General features: G+C 32.9%; 1 protein-coding gene across 4 annotated transcripts in view; it reads right to left on the bottom strand.

The window, feature by feature from the left end:
• LOC141536110 (uncharacterized) overlaps positions 1–15,772 on the bottom strand; it is a 146,762-nt gene that overhangs the window by 84,280 nt on the left and 46,710 nt on the right. For all 4 annotated transcript variants that reach the window (XM_074256372.1, XM_074256367.1, XM_074256366.1 and 1 more), the window contains one exon: positions 13,570–13,700. The gene's annotated coding sequence lies outside the window, so the exon portion shown is untranslated. The remainder of the gene's footprint in view (positions 1–13,569; positions 13,701–15,772) is intronic.

The following is a 15,772-nucleotide window of genomic DNA, read 5'->3' as shown; positions in this document are numbered from 1 at the left end:
TAGAATAGAATAGGAGTAGAGCCGCACCCTGTTTATTCGCCCGTGGCCATGTGTCATGTTCTATCAAGTCCGTCTCTGCTCGTTACCTACCTATGGATATAACATATAACATATAGGATATATATGTATCAAACTATACAATATAGCGGATGTTGGGTCGTGGAAAGGGTACGGAGAGGTATATACAGTATATATGGTATGTAGTACATAGCATGTAGTGTACAGTAGCTATCTGCATATGTACTGTATATACTTACCCACACATGACATGAGGACGTATGTGCTCGCGGCCGGGGGTAGCTACCCTTACCTTTCACCCTTATATGCAGGGCGTGGCCAGGGTCCACCAATCCCGGGCTTTGAATACCTATATACTAAATTCTAAATCGAACTCTAGTAAAACCGGAGAGCAGACGAGACCGGAGGAAGATAGAGAGGGCGGAGATGGAAGAGGAGAGAAAATTTCAGTGATCGTGTTGTAGCAGTATAAAGCAAGGTCGACATTCTACATACTACATTTATTGAGGATAAGGGGATCAGTGTGTGACTTTTATAAAAATCTCAAGAGTTTTCTTTTCTTATCTACTCTCCTACGCTACGACCTCGCGGGGAAAAAAAGGGAAAAAAAGCCGCCTTCAAATTTAATTGAAGTTACTTAGACCATCAATCTCCCAGCAGCTCCATTCAATGCTTTATGGCTTTTATTCTTTCATTTAGAAGAGGAATTGTTAATTTACATTGGTTGGATTTTTGTGGACAAGATTGATAGGGGGAAGTTATTTTTTGGAAATAGAAACATTTAATTCAGTAGCGAGAAATTTTTTGGATAATTATTTGACTACATTAGAAATTTTTTGTAACAAAAATAATTTGTAGAAAAAGATTTAATGTTTTATTCACCAAAATTCAAACCACGCAAAATTTTTTACGGTGCAAATTTTAATTTAAAATGATTGATTTGTTTATTTATTATGATATAAGATAATATTTCACAATAAAAATAAATATTATTAATATTTCTTCTTTCAAAATAATAAATTTAAATATTTTTCTTATAAAAATTTTTGAGGTAAGAAATTTTCTTTTAAATAATATTTTTTCTGACTTTTAGTGTAACTCTAATTTTTTCAAAATGATTTTCTTGGTTTAAAATTTTTTTTTTTTTAATCAAATTTAATTTTTTTATCGATTAATACTTCTTAACTCATAACATAGAAGTCATACTAAATTCGTACCATTTTTATTACTTAATTACGTCATATTTTAACGAGAAAAAAATTTTTTTTGGTGAAAAAAGGAGTACGGTCACAAATACAAATTACTATCAACAATCTTTAATTGCAAAATTTTTTTTATTAAAATTAATCTTTATTAATTATAAAATTTACATTCTGAAATTATTAATACATCAAAATAAATAAAACATTATTGACATCAAAGATTTTTATTAATTATACAAACCTTGAAGAATCAAAAGTATGACCTTATCAACCACCTACAATAATAGTGCCTTTGAGAGTTTGAGAGATGAGACTAAAGACATTTAATAGCTCCAGTTAATAGCTTTCGGAGTAGTGCAGCATTTAAGAATCCCACAGGAGTTTACATACCTTCACTCATGTGTCTTCTATCGTAGGGTCCTCTTCTCTCTTCTCTCTTCTCCCTCCTGCTCATCCTTAACCTTTCCACCCACTTCTAACCCGAGCCAGAGCCCGTGTTCTCCAATGTGCCATTAATTTACCTCACGACGACGGATTACACTCAACTTATATCCCTCTATATTCCTTGTAGCTATATAAGACAGTATAGTTACAATGTGGATATATGTACACTCATTTAAGCTACAAGAACATTTTGTGTAGATCGACTATATTATAAACACACATTCCCATCCTCCTCTTCCTCCTTCTCCTTCTCATTTACAATAGCGGTGAAACCATTAGACTGCAATTCTATATTAGGAATTTTTGACTTTGCGTAATAAAAGTTAATTAATTGTTTATATTCCGTACACTACAAAAATTTGATTTTTAAAAATTTTTTATAAATTCTCTCTATAATTATTTATTTGTTTCAAAATTCCAAAAGTTGCCTTAGAAAAATTAATTTTAGTAACATTTAAATATTTAATTAAATGTAGTATCAAAATTTATCAGCAAAACTTTAAACAAAATAATCTTCCTATAAATTTAATTCAATTTTTTAATAATATAATTGATATTTACAAAATTAAATTTGAGATAAATTTTTTCAAGTGATTTTGTATTCGTTGAACGAAACATTTTATTTTTTATTGTCTATATAATACTAGAGTGTGAGGTTAGATCTTGGGTTAGAAAGAAGTGTAGGTGTTTTATATCGAGTATCATCAGCATCAGGTAAGGTAAAATGTTGTTGACAAACGGGAAAATACTTAGCACACTCAACACTCATGCACACGTAACGCCGCTGCTTAAAATTCATAAGGCGGGTGTTTACTTACTGAAGAACGGAGAAAAGAGAAAAAAGAGGAGGAGGAGGAGAAAGAAAACGAGACCGCGTATCTTCCAGTTTCCAGTATCCAGCTCGATTTTCCTCCTATTTTACAGGCTATTTACGTGGATGAAAGGGTGTACGATGTTGTCTCACGTTTTATCGAGTTTAATAAAAATCATTCTCCAGTTTTTCTTTTTGCTTTTATTTTCAAATTCTTCCATAAGCTTACAAAGTATTTTACAAATATCTATGTATATACATATATACTTACACCATACACTCACAAAGTCCTTACATATATCATTTATAGCTAATTTAATTTAATCTTTTTAAAGTGACAAGAAAAGTAACTTGATTTAAGAGAAAAAAATTTTTTTTAATTATTTTCTTGGCTCAAAGGAAAAAAAAACAAATCAAGAACAATTTCTGAGTTCCAAAATTTTTTAATTGAATTTATTAGTTTATAAAATTTTTTTTTTTAAATCAAATTAATTTTTTTAGTTTAAAAATTTTTAAAGGATTAAATTTAAAATTAATTTTTACTTGAAATATTATCTGATCAAGATAATATTTTGTGCCTAGTAATTAAATGAACTTTTTAATTTTTAACTGCCAAGAAAACTAAAAATTGTCGCCTAAACACAAATACCAGAAGCTCTTCCGTTAATTAAAGTCTAATAATACCAAAGATTTCCTCGTTTGCCTCTAACCGTTCAATACTCTATGCAATTAATCTCTCGTCCCAGCTTCAAACTCCAAAAGAACCTCCACCAGCATCAGCAGTAGCAGCAGTAGCACCGAACACCAACTATTAACTAATTAAGCTCGAGTTGTCCTTATTATCACATTCTCTTTGCTTAGCTGCATATATATTTATGGGTCCACATAACCTTGGGTTGACAATGACAAGGAACAAGGAGCAAGAAAGGAGGGTTGGTCTGAGAACAAGAACAGAGAGCAGGCTAAGGCGGTGTAGGAAAATTAGTAGAGACGTGGATTAAAGTTTCTCCTCTCGGTAGTTGAGACTTGTTCAGCACAACAGAAGAGGAGACCCACAACTGAAAAAGGAAAAGGTTTGCCGAGTTAGAGCTACTTGAGTGAAGGTTGGAACGCCGGTATTGTTTCAAAACTGGTGCTCGGTACACGTGCATACATCTATTTGACACATATACAAGAACAAGAACAAGAAGAAGCTGGAGAAGGATCCTGCTCGAGGTTTCTAGATCTAGGGTAGGGTGTAGTCTAGAAGGAGTGTGGAGGAGTCTAGAGCCGAGGCTACAGCGTTACATATTATATATCCAGTGTGTGTTGTGGATGCTGGTTGTGTACAGAACGAGAGAGCAGAGAAAGATAAAGATGAAGATAAAGAGGGAGAATGCCTGCCCTCGAGCAGCCATCTTGCCACAAACGTTGACTCCACCAATCAGCGACGAGGCTGTGGTCACCGTTGTACTCTCAATTCCTCAGAGGCACCTCACTCCACTCCAAAGAACAGAGGCTAAACTCAAACTCGAGGTATAACTCAGCTGGGGGTGGCAGTGCTACCCAACACCGCAACCCTTTAATTCTAATCAATTTACTGGGGCTTTCGGCTTAATGGGAGCCAGGAGCTTCGTACAACCACTTTTTCTTTTTAGGGTTAATTATTTTTCGATTAAGAATCCAGCTACAGGATGCTCAATAGTCTGGATATAAAGTTTTAGTTTGATAGGAACTGGTTTCGATGGACACGTGCGTAAACTCGTTTTGGTGACCCAGGGATTTAAGCAGCCGGGGTTTTGTTGACTTTCTGGCGACCTTAGGTGAATCGCTTAGCATAAATTGCTTGGAAATTGGAGATTTAGTTCTGAGAGTGGGAGAAGGCTTCGATAGATTAATGGAAATTATTATTTTTGGTTAGTATGGAGGAAATTTAAAAAGTTTTTAAATATTAAGTAAATTTTTCTTTAAATCAATATTCTGGACGAACCATTAAAGATAAAAAAAAATTTGTCAAATATTTTTTTATGGAGAATTTAATTTTCCATAAAAAAGGTCTTTTATAATTTTTTCATATATTTAATACTTTGCTCAAAATAATAATAATCAAGAAAAATACTCAAAATTATAAGATTAAAATTTACAAGAGACATCTATCCTTTAATTTTTGATAAAAAAATCGAAATTTACTTTCTCAAATTTTTTCCATGTCTACATTTATTATTTTTATAATTATTTATTCAAAATTGATGATATATCTCCGTCAAAAATTTCTAATATGCCCATTTAGAGTTTTTTTGGCCAAAGTAAGTTATAAAATATCCAACAGGTGGCGCATGATCGCTAAATTGTCTCACTAGAAGATAATTAATTTTTTAATACTCAGTTTTATTGTAAAAAAAATTTTTAAGGAGCTCAAAGAGCTTATCTATGATGGGGTTTTAGTTCTAATCAACTATTGAGTTCAAAAATTTTTTTTTCATATTAATTAAATTAATGAATGACTATAAAAAATTTTAAAATTAGTTTTTTGAAAGTAATTTTGCAATTCATTTATTTAAATTGAAAGAAAAAATTGTTAAACACCTAGAAATAAAATGATTATAATTATAAATAAAAGCCTGTAGACAAAAATAAATAATGCCTTATTTATAAAACATTAATGTATACATAAAAAGTTAAGTAGAGGATCATGAAGTAAATGTGGTTAGTTAGTCGTATTACCCTTCTCGGCGCTAATTAAAACAATATACTCGCGTGTCTTTTCATGTTGCGCAAACTGAAAAAAGAAAAAAAAAAAAAAAAAAACTAGAAATAAAAACAAGACTGGAAATAAAAGCGAGAAAAAAAGCATAAATAAACAGCAAAGGATCTTTCGAAATAGCTCCTAACGAATTCTCGCATCTCGGTTAACCTAACCTCTTGCATCCCCGGTTCACCCCAGCCCCCCGTCTTCAGCATCGCGGCTTAATTATCGTCCAAGTGTTCTTTAAAGAGCGAATTACACGCTCGATGTTCGCTGCGAAAACGCCGAGCTTTCATTCTCTTCCCTTCTCGCTCTCATCTCTACGTCCTCCCTCTTCACTACCACCCACCCGCAGCTTCGCGCTTTCTTTTTTCCCACTAGTTTTTTTTTTCGCTTATTCTCTTTCACTTTTACTTACATGAGCTTGCACTTTTTGTAACTATTTATACTGATTACTTTTATTTTATTATTTTGGTCACTGACTTCTTTTTTTTTTTTAGTATTTATCTGTCAGGAAGTCGGAAATTAATTTAAACATCACCATTTAATTCAATTTACAAGACTTTTATCGGAATTTCGAGCTTAGAAAGTCAAATTCAAATTTTTATATCTTAAAAATATTATAAAAAATTGATAATAAATCATAACTTTATTTTATTAGTCAAAATAGTTTTTTAAAATGAATAAAAATTTTTTTTTGTAGTTTCAAAAATTTTTCTGCTTGATTTAGAATAAAGAAATTAATTTTATTTTTTTATCAATGCATAAATAAATAAATTATAGATTAAAGGTACAAATATCAATAAATATTTTTTTTTTAATTGGTCCCGTAGGGGAGGTGTTACGCAACAACATCATAATTCGCTTAATACTTCAAATAGGTTAAATTACACGAATAAAATCTCAAGAAATTGATTTATTAGCTTGGATATTTGAGTCATATCTGAGTTAGTAAATTAAATTAATCATTTCATTAGTATTTTTATGACTCTAAATGAGGGTAAGAGTGATGAATGTAATTTTTGATTCCGCTCCATCAAATTAAACAGTAATTAAACATTTCAATCTAACATTCTTTAATTTTGAGGCTCACCATAATTTTTATTTTCTCAAAAAAAAGGCTCAAATTGTATCCTAAAAATTTTTTAAAAAACTTTAAACAATTTTTTTTGAAAACAATATAAAGTTTTTAATATTTGTCGAAAATTAATAGAAAAAAAAAAAAATATTTCCTCAAGTACCGCATTTCTTCCCTCTGTCAAACTAAATCTTATTAATATTCCGTCAAAAAAACATCCCAGCCATAAATAAGAACCCAATTTACAGCAAAATTTAAAAATCAAGCTCTAGTAGCCTTAGCCCCTCACATGTTCCCGTGCACAATGTTATTTATTCATCCCATGCATTAACTTATAAGCATAAGCATAAAATAAGTCATCCCCTATTAGAACGCGGGGTAAAAAATGTTTCCAGAGATCCTCGTGGTGACTTGAGGGAGGGAGTTCCAATATATCCAGGATATTCACGTATATAAATATATATTAAAGTCCCCGAGGGCGATGGCGTCCGTTTCCGAGTGTTTTTGGTCTTCAGTAGGTAAATCCCCTCGGAAATGGAATAGCTGTGAGGAAAATAAAGGGAAAGAGGTTGGGAGAATATTGAGTAGTGTAGTGCGTGTCTCAATATCTAGTCGATTACCTCTTGTCGGACCCTACGGCAACGTTTCCGAACAAGTTACCAAAAAGTTAGAATACAGGAATAAAAATAGGGGTGGGGTGGTTCGGCTCCCGGTAATGGGCACCGACGTTCGAGGTCCCTTTCTCGGAGGGTTTTCTCGGTGATATATTGCCTCTCGTGTTCACCCTCGTGCCCTTAGCCATCCCTTACGCCGCCATCTTTAAGGACGCCCACACCCTCAAGAGAACTACCAACTAGCAACTACCCCGATCTCCCTTCCCGTTTCCCGTATTTCACTCTTCAGTATCCTCCTACTCAGCAAGCTATTCTCCCCGGCCCCGTTCCATCCCTTGGGCAGACTCGCACATCCGCCCACACCAGCGAAGCCAACACACCGACACCAACACTTCAGTCCGCAAACCCACGACCCACGATTGAGAATCCCGTTAGAGTTATACGGGCTTAGCGTCTATTTTGACGAGGGTCGCGCCTAGCACTAACTTGGGCGCCAGATCCAGACTCTACATGCTCTGCCACATCCTCATGCTACCCGCGGGAATTCAAACCCGGGGATGCCATGCACGTATCGAATCTCGGAGATCTGGATCTGTGTATGTGAGCCTGGCGAGGTAAATGCCACCGGATTTTTTAAACTTTTAGAATTCCGAGAGGGGAGAAGAATTGAACTGAGAGCTGCCGGGAATTTACCGGGGTCAAATGTTGATAACGAATGCTACTCAACCTTTTTCGAGGAATTATCTACTTTTTTACTAAAACGATCTCTCGTTCATCAAATAGATAAGTTTCACCGGGGAAATTACGATGGGGTGGGGAAGGAAATAGTGTGGGAGAAATTTGAATGGTGAAACTTGATTTTTGGGATTTTATCAAAGTGGTAATTTTTAAAGTTTAAGAAGACTAGTATATTCAGTTGAAAAATAATTCATTTTTGATCGTAAAAAAAATTAATTTGATCCTTATAGTGATGAAAAAATTATTGAACCAACAATAAAATCATTTTGAAGATTTTGGTAATTTTTTAGCAACCAGAATAGTTTTTAAGAAATTTTTCTAGTAAATTTTGATTCATTCAAAGGCATAAAAATTTTTTAAATTGTGTTTTTTTTAAAAAAAAATTATTTTGAAGCGTTTCTTTATGAAAAATTCTTAAATCAATTAAAATTCCCTCAAACTAATAACAATTTTTTAATTAAAGTATTGTTTGATTGAATTAACAATAATAAAACTCTTAAAATAATTTTTTTGGTTAAAAAATCTTATACAAAGTAATGTAATTTAAACTTGAACTATAAGTCACTTAATTTAAAAGACAAAATTTACGACAATTATCGGAGTATATGAATGACGAAGTAAAAACCAAGTATAAAGTACAAGGTACAAGGGCGTTTTCTAAGCTCGCTAAGAATTTCCGAGGGTTGAAATAATGTGTCTTTAAAGTACGCTCCGTAAACATCCACCTGCGATTAAAAATATTCCTTACATTCCTCGAATTCTCCAAATATCCGAGCTGAGTTTCTGGTTTTAAAATTTCTTGCACACTTCTGTGCTTCAAAAGAAGCTCATTGATTGATTGATTGAAAGAATTATTCAAATTTGGTATAAAGTAGCGGCCTGCAAAGGGCATGGGCACGCTAATGTTAATGTTGATATTAATATAAACGGAAAAGAGCGTAGGTATATAATTTGAGGTCTGGCAGCTGTGAGTCTGCATAACTAAAAAAATAATAAAAATAGAAATAAAAAGGGGTGCCTTGGCACTTGGAATTACAATATCCGCGGTCTCATTTGAATTTGAATCTCTGCATATGCAGCGCGACGGACATATTTTTAAAGCTGCGACTAGGCTCCCTTTCCTATCCACCGCGGGTCTGGCTATCGCGAAAGCCGAAGCTTTAAAATTTATACCTGAGGATCCCGAGCCTACGACTCGAGGAATCGATCCACAATGTGTCGCATTAGAGTAAAAAATTTATTTATACCTGGATTTATATAAATATAATGTATAAGCAGTTTATGTACCTTCGCATTGGATTTTGGGTTCCGGGACACGTATAGACCTCATTAGAGTCGCGTTAAATATCCAAGAGTTGAATCTGAATAACTTTTTTATCTACGCCTATATGTATGCATATATTTCTATGAATACCTACATATAGACACTCCGAACTGCATTATATTTAAATCCAACGGATTACAGACGGTTTATTTTTTCGCTTACGTTTCAAGGCCGAACCGATATTTGTCAGCATACTTTAGACTAAGTTTTAATTAAATTCTTTTTTTTTTTTAAGCAAATGATATAGATTTTTGGAAATTTGTAGATTAGAAATCTTTTGTTGGTTTTATAAAAAAATTGACATCATACTAAAATTAATTGACATTTTAGAATTAAAAAAAAAAAAATTTAGAAGTTTGTTAAGGATTTTTTTTGAGATGTTCAAGATATTTTCAAGTTTTTTTAAAATAACTTTCAAATTATTTGACTAATTGCCTCAAAACCATGTATACACTTTTTAGGCTTGAAAAATTGCGTCGAATGTCATCAAAAAAATCAAAATCAAACGACGCGTTCAAAAGATATTACTGTTTAAAGATATTGAAAAAAACGTCAGATCAGAATTTTGAGTTTGAATCTTAAATTTTTTGTTAAAAATAATTTTTTTTTATCAAAAAATTCCTTTTGAAAGTAAATTTAACATGTAGTAATCATTTAAAATTGCCTAAAGTACTTCTACAAGCGATAAAAAATTAATTTCTAATTCAGATAAAAGACTTTTACATGACAATTGTCGACAAGTGTAATTTACACCGAAAATAAACCCACAGATGAGTTCTCTGGCATGGAGGGTTAAAAAATAAACAGCAATGTGATTAATAGTTAATCTTGATGCAGAGTTTGAAGCAGAATTTAGCGAATAAATACAAAGGAAGTAAAAAGTTTAATGACAAAGTAAAGATGATTTAAGTTTGGGTTTAGAACATAAAGTACGAGATTGTCTAATAACTTGGCGGAGCTTTGTGTCTCGTGTGTGGACTACAAGTTTGCACTGACGTTGCAGCAAAATTATAGACCGAATGCCGTGTGTCGGTTGTGAGGGTTGAGTTTACCAGCAAGAGTAGAGCAAGGAGGAAAATAGAAGAGGAGAGAGGAGAGAAGAGTGGAAGAGTAGTAGAGCTTGAGCGAGATAAAGCGGACAAGATCTAGGTAGAAGCTATTTCTTGTGCTCAAACGTCGTGTTCACGTCGTTGAGAGTATAGTGTACGGTTGGAAAGTTTCGCGTCTCCTCCCGCCCCTTTCCCTCATCGTCATCGTCGTTGCCCTAGGGATTTTGGTTAGAATATTGAATCTGCAGAGTGGAGATTCTGTAATGAGCAAGAGAGCCCCAAAACACTCCCCGCTGCGCCGACACCAAAGCTAACGGGCATACACACACATTCACATCCTCCAGAATACACACATGCTGGGAAAACCTCCCTTATGTGTGTGTTTTCTCCACCTTTGTCTGTCTATTGGAGGCTCGAGGTATATGCCATGCCGTCTATTCAGGCACCGCGGATGTAATAACATTCCGTGCTCCAAAAGCGAAAAGGAAAATATAATGTTACTCTATCTACGTGAGTGTAATGACGACAACCCCACAATATAATGCTATTTTCTCGAGAAAGAGGATATAGTTGTGTCTTTAGATTTTAATAAACATATATGTGATGGATTAAGATGCGAAAGAGGATTTTATGTAGGCGATAGAAGGATTTACTTAAGATTTATAATTATTTGGGGTGGTATTTTTTTTTTTTAGGTTTCAAATCGGTTTTTTGAGCTAAGAAAAATTTTATTACTGTTGTATGAGTCATTATTTTGGGATTTGATGAATTGTTTGTGCACAGCAATAATTTTTTAACACTCTTTTGTGTTGATTTAAGAGAATTAACATAAATCGTTGACAATTAATTTTTAATAAATTTTTTTCTGGGTTCAAAAATATAAAAATTATAGCTATAATTTTGAATCAAGTTAAAAAATTAATTAATAAAATTTTTTACATCATAAATACGAGAATTTAAATGAAGAAAAAAATTATTTGGAACTATTTTAAACTTATCATAAATGTCTCTTAATTTTATTTTGACTAACAGTTAATTCTATTTCTTATTGAAAGAAATTATAAATAATTATCGTTTATAGAGAAGCGTCTTGAGGTTCAAAATAATTTCGCGAATTATAGTAAAAAAATAAACCCATCCTATAATATATTAGCGCCTCAGTAATTCGAGAAAATTATAAATGACACCTTACCCGCTAATTGAATTATATTAATAATAAAAAACAAGACGTTCTAAATTTGTTAGTTAACTTGCGGACTATTTTAGTAAATTTCTCTCGGCCAAAAATAAGGAGACATAAAAAGTGGGCTCGCCGGCAACGGTAAGAGTTATCGCCGACCATAAAATTAGTTCCAGTGACCGTAAAATAATGAAAACTAATAAATAAGCGGGAATTAGTGATAAATCAGAGGAAAACGACAAACGACATTTTGTTTGGCACGACGGGGGTAGTAGGGACAGCTCACAACTCACAACTCAGAACTGGGAAGAATGAAATCGGTGGCCAAGCTCGAGGATTTGATATACGAGGGTCAGGGCATGTTTCCGCCTGTTTTGACCGCCAAAGGGGTCGGGGCCGAGCCGCACGCCCCGGGTCACAGGGGATGACCTGTCCAATGCCAGAAGTACGTCGCGCCTATCAAACCCGTTCCTTAAATGCTTTTCAGGTACCGACTTTTTTACCTTTACTCTTATTCCTCTGAATCGCCGGACACGCGTCGGGGTCCGATGACCGACGGCAAATTATCGTCGTGTATTTTTCGAGAGCCCGGTTAGGTTGCCAAACCATCCGATCCACTTCAGGTAATAAAATAAAACTAGATCATCTTCACATTGTATAATTTTTAAAAAATAAAGCAACTATCTCTGCATCTGCAGATTTAGAATTTAATTTTTTTATCGGAGCTTTTAATTTTTTATTCCAAACCCGAAAATATTTATGTGTTTTTTTATAGTTTTTATCACGCGGCATTTACTCGGAATATGAAGGTACCTACGGTTGACTATGTTAGAATGTTTCTCGAGTTATAAATTGCCAAGCATGCAAATTGGTTACCCCCCGGCTCCCAAACCAAACCCGACAATCCCCGGGTTATTGTGTAAAAAATATATATTTTTCTTCACGTGGAATTTTTTCAGCGCAGGCATCCGTCATTGAGAACCGCCGAAATAAAACTGTCACCCTTATATTTTATATTATTTATAAGTGTAAGGAGCTTGGATCGATTCCACTTTTGATACGATGGAAATCTCATTTGGTGAATTTTACTAGAGTAGTCGTTTATTTTCGACAACCTGGACTGCTAGAGATAAATTTTATCGAGACTTTTATAGTAATCAATTTTTTAAGAGAAGTATAAAAATTACTTTTGATAAGTCTTTATATTTATTTATATCTTATTAATTTTTTAAGTCTAATATTTTTTTTTTTTTTTTTTTTTTTTTATACTAAAAAGACCATTTGTATAATTATTTTCTTTTTTAAGAATGATCATAGTTCAAAATTATTTGTTCTGAATGATTTTAATTCTCGTATTTTTGAAATTTTTTGAAATCAAAAAAATTATTAAATTAAAAAATTCTCCTCGGTTTTAATAAATTGCATTTGATTCAAAAATTAAGCCAAGAAGTTTTTTTTATTTATGATTGATAATTTCCAATTTTTAAAAAATATTTGTAACTAATTTAAAACCGAATAAAATTCTCAGCGTATTACCTTTCGAAAAGTACAACTAATAAAAAACAAGCGTATGTAAAATAAGAATAACATCGCAAATGTCGGTATAAAAATTGGTAGATTATACTGTAGAAATATCGATTCCATTCATTTGTAGATGCATTATCAAAATATCCATGCATTTATATTTATAGATAGATGGTATACGTATATTAATAATGCTACAGAAAAATGAAATACGTAATAGCAAGAAAAATAAAAAAGTGTGTGAAGTGAGGGTGCTTTTTCACGAGACCATGAACATTCTCTTCATCCGTCATCCTCCTACGCCCACTCTCTTTCTTCTTGTTCTTTCTTCCCACAGATCTATATGTAGACCCCCTTCCTTCCCTAGCAGAGTTTTCCATCGTCCTCGTCCTCTATCACTCGCTTTATCATTTTTTATATTTTTTTCTGGCCTCGATATTAAAAATTTCAATATCCTAGCCCCAGGGGTGGAACACACATAATGTATTCAGGTGACGTCTCGGCCATTCTACCAGCGAGAAAAACGCACAGTTTTTCCGACGAATCGAATTCGAATCCCAGACCCTCTCCGCACCTACACCCACACATATTTACACCCTCATCTATAAAGAGATATTTTTTATGTTTGCGCACATCACCAGCAAAATCCCACGAGAATTTATTTCTTTGTTTCACCTTCAATATTTCCCCTCCTTGCCCTCCCTCTTGAGAGCTGGCTGGAGTATGAGCTTTTCCACATGACAAATCAAGCCCCTGCTAAGGCGCGTTGCCCTTAGGAGCGTAATCACTCGCGCATTTACATTCTGCACTTTAGTTAATGCAGATTCAAGAAATCACTTGCTATAGACAATTATTTTTTTACCTATTTCGTTTTTTCGTGGCTTTGTTCCCTTGACTGTGCTGGTTCGCTCTCGCTGTACTCCAATAAAAAGCTCCTTTTTTTTCTTCGCTTAACTGTCATTATTACTCAGCTTCCGAGCTGCCACTTTTTTGCTGTAAATAAACAAAGGAATTATTTGCGATTGAAAAATTATTTTTTTTTTTAATAGAACGAGAGCTGTTTTTTTTTGTTTCTGGGGAATTTTTTAATTATTAATAATTGCGTTGATAGAAAAATTGAATTAATTGAAGAAAAAAAAATTATTTTTATCTTTAGTAAATTCAATTTTTTTCAATGTTGAAATACTTAAATAAATTTTTCTCGTTCGAAAATTTAAATTTTAAGCCCAGAAAATCCTTTAGAAAATTTTTATCATCTTAAATTAAGTAAAAAAAATCTTAAATTAATTAAAATTTCCTTAAAACAAGAAAAAAATTTTATTTAATTTAAGAATCAAATTTTTAATAATGTTTTTATTAATTCAGCAGTTTTTCTTTTTTTTTTTTTTTTTTTTTATAAATGAAGAATTTAAAATATTAATTTCTATTTCTAGAGCTTTAAAATATTTTTTTTTTTTTGATAAATTCTTGCTACTTTTTATAAAAAAATAAAAACGTCATAAATTACCCCCGCAAAAAAAAATTACTTTAATATCCAAAACTAAAAATATTATGAAGTTTAATAAAAATAAGTGGAAAGAACCAGCTCGGTGTTGGGTAGCCTGAAATATCTAAACAACTTGATGGCAAAATTTATAGTCCCACAATCCGCCCAAAAGGTTCTGCTGGAAGGGGCCACGTTTTCGGTTCAGGTTTCGATGAACTCGATGAGGTCCATAAACACAACACGGGCAGCGTAATAGTGCTAGCGACAGCAAATAGCTCAGAGAATGAGGGTGAGGATTGCCGGAACCGTGAATAAGAATGCCTCCACTCACATTAGGCACCAGACACCGAAGTCACGGCGGAAGTTGTATTAGATCGGGGTGTGAGTAAAAGCAAGAGAGTCTGCATACATCCTCGGCATCTTCGGTATGAGCACTTGTACAGGACTTTTACCCCGTATAGCTCCCGCGTAATTTATGGATACCGTTCCCTTATCCACAGGATACCTAAACTCCCCCATATTCCTTCCACACACTCGCTGGCCCTCTATTGATCCCAGTTGTGTGATGTATATGTGATACAGGGTGACGCCTAAGTCTTATCTAGAGTTTTTTTACGTGCTAGGCTTTAGTTGTTATTTATTCTGAGATATTCATCCGCTCAAAGCTCCCTGAGGACCTTAATTTATTGATTGATAAATAATCTTATCTTTGTTTTGATTTAATTAAGAAATAACTAGCAACCTTGCAGTCACTATGTGACTGTCGTGATTTGTGAACTATATATAAAAACTACTATAAAATACAATTTTTGAAAAAAAAATTTTTTTGGATATTATAATGTCTATAAAAAAATTTTTTTTTGTAAACTGGATTAAAAAATTCTAAAAAGTCTTAAATTAAAACTCCCAAGGCTTATATTCAAAGGGTGAAATTAAAGATTAAGGGAAAGTGTAGAATAATTGAAGGTAATTATATTTTTCTTGATGTCTCATCAGAAAGTTAAGTTGATAAAATTTGGGAATTTGATTGACACTAAATGTGGGAATGAAATCATTAGCCCTTTTCATTACGGAAACCCGTCCGAATACTAATTCAGTAAGACGATCTTCAAGATTGAATTATTCAAAAGTTCTACGACTCTTTAGCCAATTATCTCATTCTTCTCTTCGTCATTTTTTATTTTGGTCAGTCCACCAATTTTAGTTTTTAATTTCTTTTCAGTCGGCGGACTATTTAAGTCTTCACTACTCAATCCATGAGTATTTAATCATTAATATTATTAAATTAAATTAAGTGAATAAAAAAATGATTAAGAATTAAATTTAACTCTCTAAAAGAGAGAAAATTTAGCGATCATGCGCCATCTGTTGGAAATTTTCAAAATTAAAAATTATATATATTCTTATATGGCTAATTTTAATGTCAAAAAAGATGTAGACAGATCAAATATTAAAAAATGAAGCTGTGAAAAATTTTTTCACAAGTAATTAAATAAAATTCAAAATAATTAGCTGACGAAGGTAAAAAGTTATTTAACTTAGATAAAAATGGTTAGTGCGCAAGATAGTGGAAATATGT

This window comes from Cotesia typhae, unplaced genomic scaffold, assembly GCF_013202065.1.
Source record: "Cotesia typhae breed Kobodo isofemale line unplaced genomic scaffold, CoteBio_Ctyphae scaffold_152, whole genome shotgun sequence".
In the NCBI taxonomy this organism is placed as follows: domain Eukaryota; kingdom Metazoa; phylum Arthropoda; class Insecta; order Hymenoptera; family Braconidae; genus Cotesia; species Cotesia typhae.
Note: the sequence above shows the minus strand (reverse complement) of the source record. Positions and strands in the feature narration are given on the sequence as shown.